This window comes from Eptatretus burgeri, chromosome 2, assembly GCF_056783735.1.
Source record: "Eptatretus burgeri isolate ZD-2024b chromosome 2, Ebu_testis_v1, whole genome shotgun sequence".
NCBI classification, from domain to species: Eukaryota; Metazoa; Chordata; class Myxini; order Myxiniformes; family Myxinidae; genus Eptatretus; species Eptatretus burgeri.
In genome coordinates this window covers 109,232,804-109,253,821 of record NC_140962.1, presented here as the reverse complement: position 1 = coordinate 109,253,821, position 21,018 = coordinate 109,232,804, and the positions used below count along the sequence as shown (strand labels likewise).

General features: G+C 44.8%; 7 non-coding genes across 7 annotated transcripts; all 7 read left to right on the top strand.

The window, feature by feature from the left end:
• The first annotated feature begins 2,151 nt into the window (after positions 1-2,151).
• Positions 2,152-2,234, top strand: TRNAL-UAG (transfer RNA leucine (anticodon UAG)). Its single transcript has one exon. It is a non-coding gene; the product is annotated as a tRNA-Leu (tRNA).
• Positions 2,235-5,017: 2,783 nt separating this feature from the next.
• TRNAL-UAG (transfer RNA leucine (anticodon UAG)) lies at positions 5,018-5,100 on the top strand. Its single transcript has one exon. It is a non-coding gene; the product is annotated as a tRNA-Leu (tRNA).
• A 2,275-nt stretch (positions 5,101-7,375) lies between these two features.
• TRNAL-UAG (transfer RNA leucine (anticodon UAG)) lies at positions 7,376-7,458 on the top strand. The gene has a single exon. It is a non-coding gene; the product is annotated as a tRNA-Leu (tRNA).
• A 2,411-nt stretch (positions 7,459-9,869) lies between these two features.
• On the top strand, positions 9,870-9,952 carry TRNAL-UAG (transfer RNA leucine (anticodon UAG)). The gene has a single exon. It is a non-coding gene; the product is annotated as a tRNA-Leu (tRNA).
• A 2,638-nt stretch (positions 9,953-12,590) lies between these two features.
• Positions 12,591-12,673, top strand: TRNAL-AAG (transfer RNA leucine (anticodon AAG)). Its single transcript has one exon. It is a non-coding gene; the product is annotated as a tRNA-Leu (tRNA).
• Positions 12,674-17,784: 5,111 nt separating this feature from the next.
• On the top strand, positions 17,785-17,867 carry TRNAL-UAG (transfer RNA leucine (anticodon UAG)). Its single transcript has one exon. It is a non-coding gene; the product is annotated as a tRNA-Leu (tRNA).
• A 2,900-nt stretch (positions 17,868-20,767) lies between these two features.
• TRNAQ-UUG (transfer RNA glutamine (anticodon UUG)) lies at positions 20,768-20,850 on the top strand. Its single transcript has one exon. It is a non-coding gene; the product is annotated as a tRNA-Gln (tRNA).
• Positions 20,851-21,018: the final 168 nt, after the last annotated feature.

Sequence of the window (21,018 nt, the reverse complement as noted above, 5' to 3'; positions counted from 1 at the left end):
TCAATGGGCCTCCTGCCCTCCTACATTGAAGTTCCTTGTTGGGGAAATGATGTTATTTTATGTTTTTATAATCCAATGTTGTGATTGCAGAATCAGTGCTTTGTCTCAGTCGTTGATTGTCTGTACATTTAGAATTTGTTTTGTATCCACTGTTGATGCTCGTGGTGAAGTTTGAACACAGAATGGACCATGATGTGACAGAACAAAAATAGCAGTAAAAACAGAGGGGGTACACACTGATATCAGGGTTGGGGGACAAAATGGATGAACACGTTGAGGGATGAGGGACATGGGAATGAATCGGAGTAAGGGGAGTTAGATACAGGAGGTGAACAAGATGGATACAGCTGCAAACTCTCAAACAGAGAAGTGGAAGGAAAAAATGGAAACCCAGAAAGAAGTTGCCTGAGGCAGGGTTGATGGGGGTTAAAAATATAATAATTATTGAATGGGGATGCATCTGGAACAGTCGCAGTAAAATGCATGGACAACATTGACAGTTGAGGATAGAGGGGTGGACCCGATGTTGCACCGCCCCGATGTTGAAACACCTTTTCACGGTGGGCAGCATATGTGGCTCAGAGCTTTGGCATTCATACATACCAAGTGCAACAGAATTAACCATAAGTCCATTAAATAATTTAAATTCCTTCGTTATCTCAAACTTTTTTAATAAACCCTTAAAGACCCTTTTGACTTTGAAGAGTCTCTCCACTCCAATGACACATGAGACCCTTATGACCCTTGAAACGCCGAAAATCCATGAAATGCTTAAAGACCCCAAAAGACCTGTAAAACTACAAAGACCCTCGAAACCCCAAAGACGCAGAATACCCTAAATACCCTGAAGAACATTTAGACCCATAAAAAGTTTAACATATTTTTGGCCAATATGGTCCATGAATACACCAACAACTCTGAAGACCACTCAGATATTTTAAGACTCTAAAGACACTTAAGACCCCCAATACACTTTGCAACCACAAAGACCCTTGAAACCCCAAAGACCCTATGGGACCCTTCAGAACCCAAATGCCCAAAAGACTCGATGAGAACCCTAATAGTTCCCTAAGACACCTTGGAACCTGTTACACATGTCTGAGGGGCTTCTGCAATAACACTTGAGGGACACCAGTGATAATACAAAGGCCGCCAATGAGAAAACAACATCAGTTCCAAACTGTGTGGGTGGAAAATATAATAAATTAATTAAGTTATCTTTTTTTCAGATTCTGCTCATCTTGGTTTGTGGCATGGGGAAACTTCTACCTGGCAATGAGCCAAGACCCACGTGATGAAGAGGAAAGCCCGATGTGGCAAGAATGTTAGTCCCACTTGGAAAAAGGCAAGAATCACATCGCAAAGCAGAAAGTCCCACATGACAAAGAGGAAAATCCAAAGTGTCGAAGAGGAAAGTCCCACATGATAAAGAGGCTTGTCCCACGTGACAAGGAGGAAAGTCCCTCGTGGCAAAGAGCAAAGTCCCACGTGCTGAAGATGCAAGTACAACATGACAAAGAGGCTAGTCCCACATGACAAAGAGGAAAGTTCCTCGTGGCAAAGAGGCAAGTCTCACGTGCTGAAGAGGAAAGTCCCACATGACAAAGAGGAAAGTCCCACGTGCTGAAGAGTCAAGTCTCACGTGCTGAGGAGGAATAACCCACGTGACAAAGAGGAAAGTCCTCGTGACAAAGAGGAAAGTCCCACGTGCTGAAGAGGAAAGTCTCACGTGACAAAGAGGCAAGTCTCACGTGCTGAAGGGGAAAGTCCCACATGACAAAGAGGAAAGTCCCTCGTGGCAAAGAGGCAAGTCTTAAGTGCTGAAGAGGAAAGTCTGACGTGACAAAGAGAAAAGTCCCACGTGACAAAGAGGCAAGTCTCTTGTGCTGAAGAGGAAAGTCCCTCGTGACAAAGAGGAAAGTCCCTCGTGGTAAAGAGGCAAGTCTCACGTGCTGAAGAGGAAAGTCCCACGTGTTTGAGAGTCAAGTCCCACGTGTGAAGGTGATGCATCGAATTTATTTACATATTAACTCCATGAATGCATCGTCAGAAAATGATTTTCTCTCCCTCCAAATGTTAAAATGTTGAACAATTTTTCAAAAAGCAAACTTTAAATTCTCAAAAATCATACATGTCGAGCAACATCAACAGGTCAGGATGGCCGAGCGGTCGAAGGCGCTGTGTTTAGGTCCCAGTCTCCTCTGGAGGCGTGGGTTCGATTCCCACTTCTGACATGTTTTTCTTTTAACACACTCCGTGACGTCATGGTTGGAGTGTCTGCGATGACTGGGAGCTCGATGTCCTGAACCACGTTGGAGTCACAGTGAAGTCTTTTTCAAGGTTAACTGCTGCATCTTCAACCAAGAAGAAACAACAATCGTCTGGTAATAATGGCACAGGCTTCGATGGGCCTCCTGCCCTCCTACATTGAAGTTCCTTGTTGGGGAAATGATGTTATTTTATGTTTTTACAATCCAACGTTGTGATTGCAGAATCAGTGCTTTGTCTCACAGTCGTTGATTGTCTGTACATTTTGAATTTGTTTTGTATCCACTGTTGAGGCTCGTGGTGAAGTTTGAACACAGAATGGACCATGATGTGACAGAACAAAAATAGCAGTAAAAACAGAGGGAGGTACACACTGATGTCAGGGTTGGGGGACAAAATGGATGAACACGTGGAGGGATGAGGGACATGGGAAAGAATCGGAGTAAGTGGAGTTAGATACAGGAGGTGAACAAGATGGATACAGCTGCAAACTCTCAAACAGAGAAGTGGAAGGAAAAAATGGAAACCCAGAAAGAAGTTGCCTGAGGCAGGGTTGATGGGGGTTAAAAATATAATAATTATTGAATGGGGATGCATCTGTAACAGTCACAGTAAAATGCATGGACAACATTGACAGTTGAGGAGAGAGGGGTGGACCCGATGTTGCACCGCCTCGATGTTGAAACACCATTTCACGGTGGGCAGCATATGTGGCTGAGCTTTGGCATTCATATATACCAAGTGCAACAGAATTAACCATAAGTCCATTAAATAATTTAAATTCCTTCATTATCTCAAACTTTTTTAATAAACCCTTAAAGACCCTTTTGACTTTGAAGAGTCTCTCCACTCCAATGACACATGAGACCCTTATGACCCTTGAATCCCCGAAAATCCATGAAATGCTTAAAGACCCCAAAAGACCCGTAAAACTACAAAGACCCTCGAAACCCCAAAGACGCAGAATACCCTAAATACCCTGAAGAACATTTAGACCCATAAAAAGTTTAACATATTTTTGACCAATATGGTCCATGAATAGACCAACAACTCTGAAGACCACTCAGATATTTTAAGACCCTAAAGACACTTAAGACCCCCAATACACTTTGCGACCACAAAGACCCTTGAAACCCCAAAGACCCTATGGGACCCTTCGGAACCCAAATACCCAAAAGACTCGATGAGAACCCTAATAGTTCCCGAAGACACTTTGGAACCTGTTACACATGTCTGAGGGGCTTCTGCAATAACACTTGAGGGACACCAGTGATAATACAAAGGCCGCCAATGAGAAAACAACATCAGTTCCAAACTGTGTGGGTGGAAAATATAATAAATTAATTAAGTTGTCTTTTTTTCAGATTCTGCTCATCTTGGTTTGTGGCATGGGGAAACTTCTACCTGGCAATGAGCCAAGACCCACGTGATGAAGAGGAAAGCCCGACGTGGCAAGGATGTAAGTCCCACTTGGAAAAGAGGCAAGGATCACATCACAAAGCGGAAAGTCCCACATGACAATGAGGAAAATCCAAAGTGTCGAAGAGGAAAGTCCCACATATCGAAGAAAGAAGTCCCAAGTGACAATTACATAATTCCCACGTGTCGAAGAAGCAAGTCTCACATGTCGAAGAGGTAAATCCCACATGATAAAGAGGCTTGGCCCACGTGATAAGGAGGAAAGTCCCTCGTGGCAAAGAGCAAAGTCCCACGTGCTGAAGATGCAAGTACAACGTGACAAAGAGGCTCGTCCCACATGACAAAGAGGAAAGTTACTCGTGGCAAAGAGGCAAGTCTCACGTGCTGAAGAGGAAAGTCCCACATGACAAAGAGGAAAGTCCCACATGCTGAAGATTCAAGTCTCACGTGCTGAGGAGGAAAGACCCACGTGACAAAGAGGAAAGTCCTCGTGACAAAGAGGAAAGTCCCACGTGCTGAAGAGGAAAGTCTCATGTGACTAAGAGGCAAGTCTCACGTGCTGAAGGGGAAAGTCCCACATGACAACGAGGCTAGTCGCACGTGACAAAGAGGAAAGTCCCTCGTGACAAAGAGGCTAGTCCGACGTGACAAAGAGGCGAGTCCCATGTGACAAAGAGGCTCGTCTCACGTGACAAAGAGGATCGTCCCACGTGACAAAGAGGAAAGTCCCTCGTGGCAAAGGGGCTCATCCCACGTGACAAAGAGGCTCGTCCCATGTGACAAAAAGGAAAGTCCCACGTGACAAAAAGGAAAGTCCCACGTGACAAAGAGGAAAGTCTCACGTGACAAAGAGGCTAGTCCCACGTGACAAAGAGGCAAGTCTCACGTGCTGAAGGGGAAAGTCCCACATGACAAAGAGGAAAGTCCCACGTGACAAAGAGGAAAGCCCCTCGTGGCAAAGAGGTTAGTCCCACGTGACAAAGAGGAAAGTCTCTCGTGGCAAAGAGGCAAGTCTCACGTGCTGAAGAGGAAAGTCTGACGTGACAAAGAGGAAAGTCCCACGTGACAAAGAGGCAAGTCTCTTGTGCTGAAGAGGAAAGTCCCTCGTGACAAAGAGGAAAGTCCCTCGTGGTTAAGAGGCAAGTCTCACGTGTTTGAGAGTCAAGTCCCACGTGTGAAGGTGATGCATCGAATTTATTTATATATTAACTCCATGAATGCATCGTCAGAAAATGATTTTCTCTCCCTCCAAATGTTAAAATGTTGAACAATTTTTCAAAAAGCAAACTTTAAATTCTCAAAAATCATACATGTCGAGCAACATCAACAAGTCAGGATGGCCGAGCGGTCTAAGGCGCTGTGTTTAGGTCGCAGTCTCCTCTGGAGGCGTGGGTTCGATTCCCACTTCTGACATGTTTTTCTTTAAACACACTCCGTGACGTCATGGGTGGAGTGTCTGCGATGACTGGGAGCTCGATGTCCTGAACCACGTTGGAGTCACAGTGAAGTCTTATTCAAGGTAAACTGCTGCATCTTCAACCAAGAAGAAACAACAATCGTCTGGTCATAATGGCACAGGCTTCAATGGGCCTCCTGCCCTCCTACATTGAAGTTCCTTGTTGGGGAAATGATGTTATTTTATGTTTTTATAATCCAATGTTGTGATTGCAGAATCAGTGCTTTGTCTCAGTCGTTGATTGTCTGTACATTTAGAATTTGTTTTGTATCCACTGTTGATGCTCGTGGTGAAGTTTGAACACAGAATGGACCATGATGTGACAGAACAAAAATAGCAGTAAAAACAGAGGGGGTACACACTGATATCAGGGTTGGGGGACAAAATGGATGAACACGTTGAGGGATGAGGGACATGGGAATGAATCGGAGTAAGGGGAGTTAGATACAGGAGGTGAACAAGATGGATACAGCTGCAAACTCTCAAACAGAGAAGTGGAAGGAAAAAATGGAAACCCAGAAAGAAGTTGCCTGAGGCAGGGTTGATGGGGGTTAAAAATATAATAATTATTGAATGGGGATGCATCTGGAACAGTCGCAGTAAAATGCATGGACAACATTGACAGTTGAGGATAGAGGGGTGGACCCGATGTTGCACCGCCCCGATGTTGAAACACCTTTTCACGGTGGGCAGCATATGTGGCTCAGAGCTTTGGCATTCATACATACCAAGTGCAACAGAATTAACCATAAGTCCATTAAATAATTTAAATTCCTTCGTTATCTCAAACTTTTTTAATAAACCCTTAAAGACCCTTTTGACTTTGAAGAGTCTCTCCACTCCAATGACACATGAGACCCTTATGACCCTTGAAACGCCGAAAATCCATGAAATGCTTAAAGACCCCAAAAGACCTGTAAAACTACAAAGACCCTCGAAACCCCAAAGACGCAGAATACCCTAAATACCCTGAAGAACATTTAGACCCATAAAAAGTTTAACATATTTTTGGCCAATATGGTCCATGAATACACCAACAACTCTGAAGACCACTCAGATATTTTAAGACTCTAAAGACACTTAAGACCCCCAATACACTTTGCAACCACAAAGACCCTTGAAACCCCAAAGACCCTATGGGACCCTTCAGAACCCAAATGCCCAAAAGACTCGATGAGAACCCTAATAGTTCCCTAAGACACCTTGGAACCTGTTACACATGTCTGAGGGGCTTCTGCAATAACACTTGAGGGACACCAGTGATAATACAAAGGCCGCCAATGAGAAAACAACATCAGTTCCAAACTGTGTGGGTGGAAAATATAATAAATTAATTAAGTTATCTTTTTTTCAGATTCTGCTCATCTTGGTTTGTGGCATGGGGAAACTTCTACCTGGCAATGAGCCAAGACCCACGTGATGAAGAGGAAAGCCCGATGTGGCAAGAATGTTAGTCCCACTTGGAAAAAAGGCAAGAATCACATCGCAAAGCAGAAAGTCCCACATGACAAAGAGGAAAATCCAAAGTGTCGAAGAGGAAAGTCCCACATGATAAAGAGGCTTGTCCCACGTGACAAGGAGGAAAGTCCCTCGTGGCAAAGAGCAAAGTCCCACGTGCTGAAGATGCAAGTACAACATGACAAAGAGGCTAGTCCCACATGACAAAGAGGAAAGTTCCTCGTGGCAAAGAGGCAAGTCTCACGTGCTGAAGAGGAAAGTCCCACATGACAAAGAGGAAAGTCCCACGTGCTGAAGAGTCAAGTCTCACGTGCTGAGGAGGAATAACCCACGTGACAAAGAGGAAAGTCCTCGTGACAAAGAGGAAAGTCCCACGTGCTGAAGAGGAAAGTCTCACGTGACAAAGAGGCAAGTCTCACGTGCTGAAGGGGAAAGTCCCACATGACAAAGAGGAAAGTCCCTCGTGGCAAAGAGGCAAGTCTTAAGTGCTGAAGAGGAAAGTCTGACGTGACAAAGAGAAAAGTCCCACGTGACAAAGAGGCAAGTCTCTTGTGCTGAAGAGGAAAGTCCCTCGTGACAAAGAGGAAAGTCCACGTGTTTGAGAGTCAAGTCCCACGTGTAAAGGTGATGCATCGAATTTATTTATATATTAACTCCATGAATGCATCGTCAGAAAATGATTTTCTCTCCCTCCAAATGTTAAAATGTTGAACAATTTTTCAAAAAGCAAACTTTAAATTCTCAAAAATCATACATGTCGAGCAACATCAACAAGTCAGGATGGCTGAGCGGTCGAAGGCGCTGTGTTTAGGTCGCAGTCTCCTCTGGAGGCGTGGGTTCGATTCCCACTTCTGACATGTTTTTCCTTTAACACACTCCGTGACGTCATGGTTGGAGTGTCTGCGATGACTGGGAGCTCGATGTCCTGAACCACGTTGGAGTCACAGTGAAGTCTTTTTCAAGGTTAACTGCTGCTTCTTCAACCAAGAAGAAACAACAATCGTCTGGTAATAATGGCACAGGCTTCCATGGGCCTCCTGCCCTCCTACATTGAAGTTCCTTGTTGGGGAAATGATGTTATTTTATGTTTTTATAATCCAACGTTGTGATTGCAGAATCAGTGCTTTGTCTCACAGTCGTTGATTGTCTGTACATTTAGAATTTGTTTTGTATCCACTGTTGAGGCTCGTGGTGAAGTTTGAACACCGAGTGGACCATGATGTGACAGAATAAAAATAGCAGTAAAAACAGAGGGAGGTACACACTGATGTCAGGGTTGGGGGACAAAATGGATGAACACGTGGAGGGATGAGGGACATGGGAAAGAATCGGAGTAAGTGGAGTTAGATACAGGAGGTGAACAAGATGGATACAGCTGCAAACTCTCAAACAGAGAAGTGGAAGGAAAAAATGGAAACCCAGAAAGAAGTTGCCTGAGGCAGGGTTGATGGGGGTTAAAAATATAATAATTATTGAATGGGGATGCATCTGCAACAGTCGCAGTAAAATGCATGGACAACATTGACAGTTGAGGGGAGAGGGGTGGACCCGATGTTGCACCGCCCCGATGTTGAAACACCATTTCACGGTGGGCAGCAGATGTGGCTCAGAGCTTTGGCATTCATACATTCCAAGTGCAAAAGAATTAACCATAAGTCCATTAAATAATTTAAATTCCTTCATTATCTCAAACTTTTTTAATAAACCCTTAAAGACCCTTTTGACTTTGAAGAGTCTCTCCACTCCAATGACACATGAGACCCTTATGACCCTTGAATCCCCGAAAATCCATGAAATGCTTAAAGACCCCAAAAGACCCGTAAAACTACAAAGACCCTCGAAACCCCAAAGACGCAGAATACCCTAAATACCCTGAAGAACATTTAGACCCATAAAAAGTTTAACATATTTTTGACCAATATGGTCTATGAATACACCAACAACTCTAAAGACCTCTCAGATATTTTAAGACCCTAAAGACACTTAAGACCCCCAATACACTTTGCGACCACAAAGACCCTTAAAACCCCAAAGACCCTATGGGACCCTTCAGAACCCAAATACCAAAAAGACTCGATGAGAACCCCAATAGTTCCCTAAGACACCTTGGAACCTGTGACACATGTCTGAGGGGCTTCTGCAATAACACTTGAGGGACACCAGTGATAATACAAAGGCCGCCAATGAGAAAACAACATCAGTTCCAAACTGTGTGGGTGGAAAATATAATAAATTAATTAAGTTATCTTTTTTTCAGATTCTGCTCATCTTGGTTTGTGGCATGGGGAAACTTCCACCTGGCAATGAGCCAAGACCCACGTGATGAAGAGGAAAGCCCGATGTGGCAAGGATGTTAGTCCCACTTGGAAAAAAGGCAAGAATCACATCGCAAAGCAGAAAGTCCCACATGACAAAGAGGAAAATCCAAAGTGTCGAAGAGGAAAGTCCCACATATCGAAGAAAGAAGTCCCAAGTGACAATTACATAATTCCCACATGTCGAAGAAGCAAGTCTCACATGTCGAAGAGGTAAATCCCACATGATAAAGAGGCTTGTCCCACGTGACAAGGAGGAAAGTCCCTCGTGGCAAAGAGCAAAGTCCCACGTGCTGAAGATGCAAGTACAACGTGACAAAGAGGCTTGTCCCACATGACAAAGAGGAAAGTTCCTCGTGGCAAAGAGGCAAGTCTCACGTGCTGAAGAGGAAAGTCCCACATGACAAAGAGGAAAGTCCCACATGCAGAAGAGTCAAGTCTCAGGTGCTGAGGAGGAATAACCCACGTGACAAAGAGGAAAGTCCTCGTGACAAAGAGGAAAGTCCCACATGACAAAGAGGAAAGTCCCACGTGACAAAGTGGAAAGTCCCACGTGCTGAGGAGGAAAGTCCCACGTGACAAAGAGGAAAGTCCCTCGTGGCAAAGAGGCAAGTCTTCAGTGCTGAAGAGGAAAGTCTGACGTGACAAAGAGAAAAGTCCCACCTGACAAAGAGGCAAGTCTCTTGTGCTGAAGAGGAAAGTCCCTCGTGAGAAAGAGGAAAGTCCCTCGTGGTAAAGAGGCAAGTCTCACGTGCTGAAGAGGAAAGTCCCACGTGTTTGAGAGTCAAGTCCCACGTGTGAAGGTGATGCATCGAATTTATTTACATATTAACTCCATGAATGCATCGTCAGAAAATGATTTTCTCTCCCTCCAAATGTTAAAATGTTGAACAATTTTTCAAAAAGCAAACTTTAAATTCTCAAAAATCATACATGTCGAGCAACATCAACAAGTCAGGATGGCCGAGCGGTCGAAGGTGCTGTGTTTAGGTCCCAGTCTCCTCTGGAGGCATGGGTTCGATTCCCACTTCTGACATGTTTTTCTTTTAACACACTCCGTGACGTCATGGTTGGAGTGTCTGCGATGACTGGGAGCTCGATGTCCTGAACCACGTTGGAGTCACAGTGAAGTCTTTTTCAAGGTTAACTGCTGCATCTTCAACCAAGAAGAAACAACAATCGTCTGGTAATAATGGCACAGGCTTCGATGGGCCTCCTGCCCTCCTACATTGAAGTTCCTTGTTGGGGAAATGATGTTATTTTATGTTTTTACAATCCAACGTTGTGATTGCAGAATCAGTGCTTTGTCTCACAGTCGTTGATTGTCTGTACATTTTGAATTTGTTTTGTATCCACTGTTGAGGCTCGTGGTGAAGTTTGAACACAGAATGGACCATGATGTGACAGAACAAAAATAGCAGTAAAAACAGAGGGAGGTACACACTGATGTCAGGGTTGGGGGACAAAATGGATGAACACGTGGAGGGATGAGGGACATGGGAAAGAATCGGAGTAAGTGGAGTTAGATACAGGAGGTGAACAAGATGGATACAGCTGCAAACTCTCAAACAGAGAAGTGGAAGGAAAAAATGGAAACCCAGAAAGAAGTTGCCTGAGGCAGGGTTGATGGGGGTTAAAAATATAATAATTATTGAATGGGGATGCATCTGCAACAGTCGCAGTAAAATGCATGGACAACATTGACAGTTGAGGAGAGAGGGGTGAACCCGATGTTGCACCGCCCCGATGTTGAAACACCATTTCACGGTGGGCAGCATATGTGGCTCAGAGCTTTGGCATTCATACATTCCAAGTGCAAAAGAATTAACCATAAGTCCATTAAATAATTTAAATTCCTTCATTATCTCAAACTTTTTTAATAAACCCTTAAAGACCCTTTTGACTTTGAAGAGTCTCTCCACTCCAATGACACATGAGACCCTTATGACCCTTGAATCCCCGAAAATCCATGAAATGCTTAAAGACGCCAAAAGACCCGTAAAACTACAAAGACCCTCGAAACCCCAAAGACGCAGAATACCCTAAATACCCTGAAGAACATTTAGACCCATAAAAAGTTTAACATATTTTTGACCAATATGGTCTATGAATACACCAACAACTCTAAAGACCTCTCAGATATTTTAAGACCCTAAAGACACTTAAGACCCCCAATACACTTTGCGACCACAAAGACCCTTAAAACCCCAAAGACCCTATGGGACCCTTCAGAACCCAAATACCAAAAAGACTCGATGAGAACCCTAATAGTTCCCTAAGACACCTTGGAACCTGTTACACATGTCTGAGGGGCTTCTGCAATAACACTTGAGGGACACCAGTGATAATACAAAGGCCGCCAATGAGAAAACAACATCAGTTCCAAACTGTGTGGGTGGAAAATATAATAAATTAATTAAGTTATCTTTTTTTCAGATTCTGCTCATCTTGGTTTGTGGCATGGGGAAACTTCTACCTGGCAATGAGCCAAGACCCACGTGATGAAGAGGAAAGCCCGACGTGGCAAAGATGTAAGTCCCACTTGGAAAAGAGGCAAGAATCACATCGCAAAGCGGAAAGTCCCACATGACAATGAGGAAAATCCAAAGTGTCGAAGAGGAAAGTCCCACATATCGAAGAAAGAAGTCCCAAGTGACAATTACATAATTCCCACGTGTCGAAGAAGCAAGTCTCACATGTCGAAGAGGTAAATCCCACATGATAAAGAGGCTTGTCCCACGTGACAAGGAGGAAAGTCCCTCGTGGCAAAGAACAAAGTCCCACGTGCTGAAGATGCAAGTTTGACGTGACAAAGAGGCTAGTCCCACATGACAAAGAGGAAAGTTCCTCGTGGCAAAGAGGCAAGTCTCACGTGCTGAAGAGGAAAGTCCCACATGACAAAGAGGAAAGTCCCACATGCTGAAGAGTCAAGTCTCACGTGCTGAGGAGGAAAGACCCACATGACAAAGAGGAAAGTCCTCGTGACAAAGAGGAAAGTCCCACGTGCTGAAGAGGAAAGTCTCATGTGACAAAGAGGAAAGTCTCACGTGCTGAAGGGGAAAGTCCCACATGACAACGAGGCTAGTCCCACGTGACAAAGAGGAAAGCCCCTCGTGGCAAAGAGGTTAGTCCCACGTGACAAAGAGGAAAGTCCCTCGTGACAAAGAGGCTAGTCCGACGTGACAAAGAGGCGAGTCCCATGTGACAAAGAGGCTCGTCCCACGTGACAAAGAGGATCGTCCCACGTGACAAAGAGGAAAGTCCCTCGTGGCAAAGAGGCTCGTCCCACGTGACAAAGGGGCTCATCCCACGTGACAAAGAGGCAAGTCTCACGTGCTGAAGAGGAAAGTCTGACGTGACAAAGAGGAAAGTCCCACGTGACAAAGAGGCAAGTCTCTTGTGCTGAAGAGGAAAGGCCCTCGTAACAAAGAGGAAAGTCCCTCGTGGTAAAGAGGCAAGTCTCACGTGCTGAAGAGGAAAGTCCCACGTGTTTGAGAGTCAAGTCCCACGTGTAAAGGTGATGCATCGAAATTATTTATATATTAACTCCATGAATGCATCGTCAGAAAATGATTTTCTCTCCCTCCAAATGTAAAAATGTTGAAAAATTATTTAAAAAGTAATCAAACATTAAATTCTCAACAATCGTACACGTCAAGCAACAACAACAACAAGTCAGGATGGCCGAGCGGTCTAAGGCACTGCGTTAAGGTCGCAGTCTCCTCTGGAGGCGTGGGTTCGAATCCCACTTCTGACATCATTGTCTTTTAACACACTCCGTGACGTCATGGTTGGAGTGTCTGCTCTGAGTGGGAGCTCAATGTCTTGAAACCATTCGTGGGCCAGATTGCAGCAATTTTTGAGAGGAATCATTCAAATGATGATACAAGCATCAAATTTAGCACATTTGTTCTCCAGGCGATTCCAATCAAATCTGCCTGATTGGCCATTTGAAAATCCAAATTTTGAACAAGAAAAAAAAACTTCAAAAAGCCAAGATCACGAATCAGTGTTGGATGCTGGCTGAGATTGGTGAATGTTTCAGAAACATCATCAAAGACGTTCCAAGTCTGCCATGCAGTTTTCTTCCCTTTTCCACGGAAGGTAGACACGACGTCACATCCAGTGAACGCATGGAAGTATGAGATCCCTCTGTCTTTCTCAGGCCCTATTGCAGAAACTACCTCATGGACTGGAATCCATCGCGCCTTGGCTCCTTGGCCAAAGGCAATCCACATGCTCTCAAGACCGAGTTCCTGTAAGGATGGCAGTACAGATATTGCTATGACTAGTACGCCCGTGTCATTAGCCTTAATGATGATGGACTTGCTGCCATCCGTCGTTGCATCCCTGGCGTGTACAAATATTCGAGTGTCAGCTTCTTCATGACAACATGGAGACACAGCATCCAGTGACTTCCTTGTGTTGCTAATGGCATCTTCTCCTTTTGTGACAATGACTGTGCTTGTCGTCTGTGCTTCACACATCTTTTCCTCAAGGAAGTGAAACAGCTCAGTCTTGTTGCTGTCATCTCGAAGAAAGCTGCTCCAGTTACTTGGGGTCTTACTGGTTCCTGTCACTTATTGTGATTCCTTGCCACCTTTTCGACCTTGCCTCGGACTTCAGACCTGACTTCTTGTACACATCAAACACTACGTCCACCCTCTCGTACCTGGCACCATAGGATTCCACCTTTGGGATGATGTCTTCTTTGGCATGGTCATCAAATATCTTTGAAGTGCGTTTCGGTGGGGCATTGATAAGTGCTGAGCCATCAATGATGACTGCATCTTTTTTTTCTTCAAATTTTTCAAAATTTGGATTTTCAAATGGCCAATCAGGCAGATTTGATCAGAAAGCCCTGCAGAACAGAAATGACAAATTTGATGCTTGCATAATAATTTGCACGATTTTTCTACTATCTACTACACTTCATGTCAGAGTCACAGTGAAGACTTTTTCAAGGTTAACTGTTGCATCTTCAACCAAGAACAAACAACAATCGTCTGGAAATAATGGCACAGGCTATGATGGGCCTCCTGCCCTCCTACATTGAAGTTCCTTTTTTTAGGAACTGATGTTATTTTATGATTTTATAATCTAACGTTGTGATTGCAGAATCGGTGCTTTGTCTCACAGTCGTTGATTGTCTGTACATTTAGAATTTGTTTTGTATCCACTGTTGAGGCTCGTGGTGGAGTTTGAACACAGAATGGACCATGATGTAACAGAACAAAAATAGCAGTAAAAAAGAGGGGGGGTACAGACTGATATCAAGGTTAGGGGACAAAATGGATGAACACGTGGAGGGATGAGGGACATGGGAATGAATGGGAGTAAGGGGAGTTAGACACAGGAGGTGAACAAGATGGATACAGCTGCAAACTCTCAAACAGAAAAGTGGAAGGAAAAAATGGAAACCCAGAAAGAGGTTGCCTGAGGGAGGGTTGATGGGGGTTAAAAAGATCATAATTATTGAATGGGGATTCATCTGTTACAGTCGCTGTAAAATGCATGGACAACATTGACAGTTGAGGAGAGAGGGGTGGACCCGATGTTGCACCGCCCCGATGTTGTAACACAATTTCACGGTGGGCAGCATAAGTTGCTCAGAGCTTTGGCATTCAGTCTTACCAAGAGGGCAACTTAATTAACTGTAAGTCCATGAAATAATTTAAATTGCTTCATTGTCTCAAACTTTTCTGATAAACCCAAAGAGACCCTTGAGACCTTGAAGACCCTTTCGACTCCAAAGACATTTAAGAACCTCATGATCAATGAGACCCCTAAATTCCATAAAATGCTTGAAGACCCCGAAAAACTCATAATACCCTAAATAAGCCGAAGACCATTTAAACCCATAAGACCTTTAAGATTCATTAGACCCATAATATCCTTGAATACTCCCAAAACTCTGAAGACCCCTCAGATATTTTGAGACGCTTCAGACACTTAAGACCCCGAATACCATTGAAGACCCCAAAGACCCTTAAAACTCCAAAGACCCATTCGGATCGTTCAGAGACCTAAGACCTTATAGACCCGATTAGACCACCAATAGTTCCCTAAGACTCTCAGAAACCTGTTAGACATGTCTGAGGACCGTCTGCAATAACACTTGAGGACCACCAGTGATAATACAAAGGCCCCCAATGAGTAAACCACATCAGTACCAAGCCATGCAGGTGGAAAATATAATTAATTAATTGATTTTTCCTTTTTTTTCAGGTTCTGATCGTCTTGGTTTGTTATGGAGAAAGTTTTACATGGCAATTATTCAAGTCCCACAGGACGAAGAGGAAAGTCCCACGTGATGAAGAGACAGGTCCCACATGGCAAAAAGTCAAGGCGCATGAGGCAAAGAGGCAAGTTCCACATGATGAAGAGGCAAGTCCTATGTAACAAAGAGGGAAGTCCCATGTGATATAGAGGCAAGTCTCCCGTGGCAAAGAGAAAACTCCCACATGAGGAAGAGGCAAGTCCCACATGGCAGAGTCATGTCCCACGTGGCAAAGAGGCAAGGGCCCGTGACAAAGAGGCAATATCCACGTGGCGAAGAGGCAAGTCCCACATGGCAAAGAGTCATGTACCACGTGGCAAAGAGGCATGACCCATGTGTCGAAGAGGAAAGTCCCACATCACAAAGAGGAAAGTTCCACGTGATGACGAGGCAAGGCCAACGTCACAAAGAGGTGAGTTCCACGTGACAAAGAGGAAAGGCCCACGTGACGAAGAGGCAAGTCCCATGTGTCGAAGGGGAAGGTCCCATGTCACAAAGAGGCAAGTTCCACGTGACAAAGAGGCAAGGCCCACGCAGCAAAGAGGGAAGTCCCATGTATTGAAGTGGCAAGTACCACGTGTTGAAGACATAAGTCCTTCTTGGTGAAAGGCAAGTCCCACGTGTCAAAGAGACAAGTCCTTCTTGGCAAAGGGAAAATTCCATGTGTTGAAGTGGCAAGTCCCAAGTGTTGAAGTGGCAAGTCCCACCTGTCAAAGAGACAAGTCCCTCATGGTGATAAGACAAGTCACACTTGTTGCAGAAGAAATTCCAACTTGTCGAAGAGCCAAATCCCACGTAGCAAAGAGGCAAGTCCCACATGTCAAAGAGGCAAGTCCTACTTGTCAAAGAGGCAAATCCCACATGAGAAAGAGGCAAATACCATATGGCGAAGAGGCAAGACCCAGGTAACAATGAGTTGAGTCACAAGTCTCAAAGAGGAAAGTCCCACATGTCAAAGATGCAACTCCAATGTGACAATGAGGCATTTCCCACATGGTGAAGAGGCAAGTCCCACATAGCGAACAGGGAAGTCCCACGTTTTGCAGAGATAAGTCCTTCTTGGTGAAGAGCCAAGTCGCATGTGGCAAAGAGGCAACTCACACAAGTCAAAGAGCCAAGTCCCCCGTGTTTAAGAGCCAAGTCCCACATGACAAAGATGCACGTTCCTCGTGTTGAAGAGGCAACTCCCATGTGGCGAAGAGGTAACTCCCACGAATTTGAAAGGCAAGTCTCAAGTGATAAAGAGACAAGACCCACATAGTGAAGAGCCAAGTCCCAAGTCACAAAGAGGCAAGTCCCAAGTGTCGTAGACGCAAGTCCCACATGACAAATATGCAAATCCCACTTGTCGAAGAGGCAAATCCAACATTACAAAGAGGAAAATCCCAAATGGTGAGGAGGAAACTCCCATGTGACAATGAAGCATGTCCTACATGTCGAAGATGCAACTCTCACATGGCGAAGAGGCAAGTACCATGCAGTGAAGTAGCAAGTCTCTTATCTTATCTTATCAAGTCGCTTATCTTGGTTTTTGGCATGGGGAACTTCTACCTGGCAATGAGCCAAGACCCACGTGATGAAGAGCAAAGCCCGACGTGGCAAGGATGTAAGTCCCACTTGGAAAAAAGGCAAGAATCACATCGCAAAGCAGAAAGTCCCACATGACAAAGAGGAAAATCCAAAGTGTCGAAGAGGAAAGTCCCACATATCGAAGAAAGAAGTCCCAAGTGACAATTACATAATTCCCACGTGTCGAAGAAGCAAGTCTCACATGTCGAAGAGGTAAATCCCACATGATAAAGAGGCTTGTCCCACGTGACAAGGAGGAAAGTCCCTCGTGGCAAAGAGCAAAGTCCCACGTGCTGAAGATGCAAGTACAACGTGACAAAGAGGCTAGTCCCACATGACAAAGAGGAAAGTTCCTCGTGGCAAAGAGGAAAGTCTCACGTGCTGAAGAGGAAAGTCCCACATGACAAAGAGGAAAGTCCCACATGCTGAAGAGTCAAGTCTCACGTGCTGAGGAGGAATAACCCACGTGACAAAGAGGAAAGTCCTCGTGACAAAGAGGAAAGTCCCACGTGCTGAAGAGGAAAGTCTCACGTGACAAAGAAGCAAGTCTCACGTGCTGAAGGGGAAAGTCCCACATGACAAAGAGGAAAGTCCCACGTGACAAAGTGGAAAGTCCCACGTGCTGAGGAGGAAAGTCCCACGTGACAAAGAGGAAAATACCTCGTGGCAAAGAGGCAAGTCTCACGTGCTGAAGAGGAAAGTCTGACGTGACAAAGAGAAAAGTCCCACGTGACAAAGAGGCAAGTCTCTTGTGCTGAAGAGGAAAGTCCCTCGTGACAAAGAGGAAAGTCCCTCGTGGTAAAGAAGCAAGTCTCACGTGCTGAAGAGGAAAGTCCCACGTGTTTGAGAGTCAAGTCCCACGTGTAAAGGTGATGCATCGAATTTATTTATATATTAACTCCATGAATGCATCGTCAGAAAATGATTTTCTCTCCCTCCAAATGTTAAAATGTTGAACAATTTTTCAAAAAGCAAACTTTAAATTCTCAAAAATCATACATGTCGAGCAACATCAACAAGTCAGGATGGCCGAGCGGTCTAAGGCGCTGTGTTTAGGTCGCAGTCTCCTCTGGAGGCGTGGGTTCGATTCCCACTTCTGACATGTTTTTCTTTTAACACACTCCGTGACGTCATGGTTGGAGTGTCTGCGATGACTGGGAGCTCGATGTCCTGAACCATGTCTGAGTCACAGTGAAGTCTTTTTCAAGGTTCACTGCTGCATCTTCAACCAAGAAGAAACAACAATCGTCTGGTAATAATGGCACAGGCTTCGATGGGCCTCCTGCCCTCCTACATTGAAGTTCCTTGTTGGGGAAATGATGTTATTTTATGTTTTTATAATCCAATGTTGTGATTGCAGAATCAGTGCTTTGTCTCACAGTCGTTGATTGTCTGTACGTTTAGAATTTGTTTTGTATCCACTGTTGATGCTCGTGGTGAAGTTTGAACACAGAATGGACCATGATGTGACAGAACAAAAATAGCAGTAAAAACAGAGGGGGGTACACACTGATATCAGGGTTGGGGGACAAAATGGATGAACACGTTGAGGGATGAGGGACATGGGAATGAATCGGAGAAAGGGGAGTTAGATACAGGAGGTGAACAAGATGGATACAGCTGCAAACTCTCAAACAGAGCAGTGGAAGGAAAAAATGGAAACCCAGAAAGAAGTTGCCTGAGGCAGGGTTGATGGGGGTTAAAAATATAATAATTATTGAATGGGGATGCATCTGTAACAGTCTCAGTAAAATGCATGGATAACATTGACAGTTGAGGATAGAGGGGTGGACCCGATGTTGCACCGCCCCGATGTTGAAACACCTTTTCACTGTGGGCAGCATATGTGGCTCAGAGCTTTGGCATTCATACATACCAAGTGCAACAGAATTTACCATAAGTCCATTAAATAATTTAAATTCCTTTATTATCTCAAACTTTTTTTTAATAAACCCTTAAAGACCCTTTTGACTTTGAAGAGTCTCTCCACTCCAATGACACATGAGACCCTTATGACCTTTGAATCCCCGAAAATCCATGAAATGCTTAAAGACCCCAAAAGACCCGCAAAACGACAAAGACCCTCGAAACCCCAAAGATGCAGAATACCCTAAATACCCTGAAGAACATTTAGACCCATAAAAAGTTTAACATATTTTTGACCAATATGGTCCATGAATACACCAACAACTCTGAAGATCTCTCAGATATTTTAAGACCCTAAAGACACTTAAGACCCCCAATACACTTTGCGACCACAAAGACCCATGAAACCCCAAAGACCCTATGGGACCCTTCAGTACCCAAATACCCAAAAGACTCGATGAGAACCCTAATAGTTCCCTAAGACACCTTGGAACCTGTTACACATGTCTGAGGGGCTTCTGCAATAACACTTGAGGGACACCAGTGATAATACAAAGGCCACCAATGAGAAAACAACATCAGTTCCAAACTGTGTGGGTGGAAAATATAATAAATTAATTAAGTTATCTTTTTTTCAGATTCTGCTCATCTTGGTTTGTGGCATGGGGAAACTTCTCCCTGGCAATGAGCCAAGACCCACGTGATGAAGAGGAAAGCCCGACGTGGCAAGGATGTAAGTCCCACTTGGAAAAGAGGCAAGAATCACATCGCAAAGCGGAAAGTCCCACATGACAACGAGGAAAATCCAAAGTGTCGAAGAGGAAAGTCCCACATATCGAAGAAAGAAGTCCCAAGTGACAATTACATAATTCCCACGTGTCGAAGAAGCAAGTCTCACATGTCGAAGAGGTAAATCCCACATGATAAAAAGGCTTGTCCCACGTGAAAAGGAGGAAAGTCCCTCGTGGCAAAGAGCAAAGTCCCACGTGCTGAAGATGCAAGTACAACGTGACAAAGAGGCAAGTCCCACATGACAAAGAGGAAAGTTCCTCGTGGCAAAGAGGCAAGTCCCACGTGACAAAGAGGAAAGTCCCTCGTGACAAAGAGGCTCGTCCGACGTGACAAAGAGGCGAGTCCCATGTGACAAAGAGGCTCGTCCCACGTGACAAAGAGGATCGTCCCACGTGACAAAGAGGAAAGTCCCTCCTGGCAAGGAGGCTCGTCCCACGTGACAAAGGGGCTCATCCCACGTGACAAAGAGGCTCGTCCCACGTGACAAAAAGGAAAGTCCCACGTGACAAAAAGGAAAGTCCCACGTGACAAAGAGGAAAGTCTCACATGACAAAGAGGCTAGTCCCACTTGACAAAGAGGCAAGTCTCACGTGCTGAAGGGGAAAGTCCCACATGACAAAGAGGAAAGTCCCACGTGATAAAGAGGAAAGCCCCTCGTGGCAAAGAGGTTAGTCCCACGTGACAAAGAGGAAAGTCTCTCGTGGCAAAGAGGCAAGTCTCACGTGCTGAAGAGGAAAGTCTGACGTGACAAAGAGGAAAGTCCCACATGCTGAAGAGTCAAGTCTCACGTGCTGAGGCGGAAAGACCCACGTGACAAAGAGGAAAGTCCTCGTGACAAAGAGGAAAGTCTCACGTGCTGAAGAGGAAAGTCCCACGTGCTGAAGAGGAAAGTCTCACGTGACAAAGAGGCAAGTCTCACGTGCTGAAGGGGAAAGTCTCACATGACAAAGAGGAAAGTCCCACGTGACAAAGAGGAAAGTCTCTCGTGGCAAGAGGCAAGTCTCACGTGCTGAAGAGGAAAGTCTGACGTGACAAAGAGGAAAGTCCCACGTGACAAAGAGGCAAGTCTCTTGTGCTGAAGAGGTAAGTCCCTCGTGACAAAGAGGAAAGTCCCTCGTGGTAAAGAGGCAAGTCTCACGTGCTGAAGAGGAAAGTCCCACGTGTTTGAGAGTCAAGTCCCACGTGTAAAGGTGATGCATCGAATTTATTTATATTTTAACTCCATGAATGCATCGTCAGAAAATGATTTTCTCTCCCTCCAAATGCAAAAATGTTGAAAAATTATTTAAAAAGTAATCAAACATTAAATTCTCAACAATCGTACACGTCAAGCAACAACAACAAGTCAGGATGGCCGAGCGGTCTAAGGCGCTGCGTTTTGGTCGCAGTCTCCTCTGGGGGCATGGGTTCGAATCCCACTTCTGACATCATTGTCTTTTAACACACTCCGTGACGTCATGGTTGGAGTGTCTGCTCTGAGTGGGAGCTCAATGTCTTGAAACCATTCGTGGGCCAGATCGCAGCAATTTTTGAGAGGAATCATTCAAATGATGATACAAGCATCAAATTTAGCACATTTGTTCTCAGGGGATTCC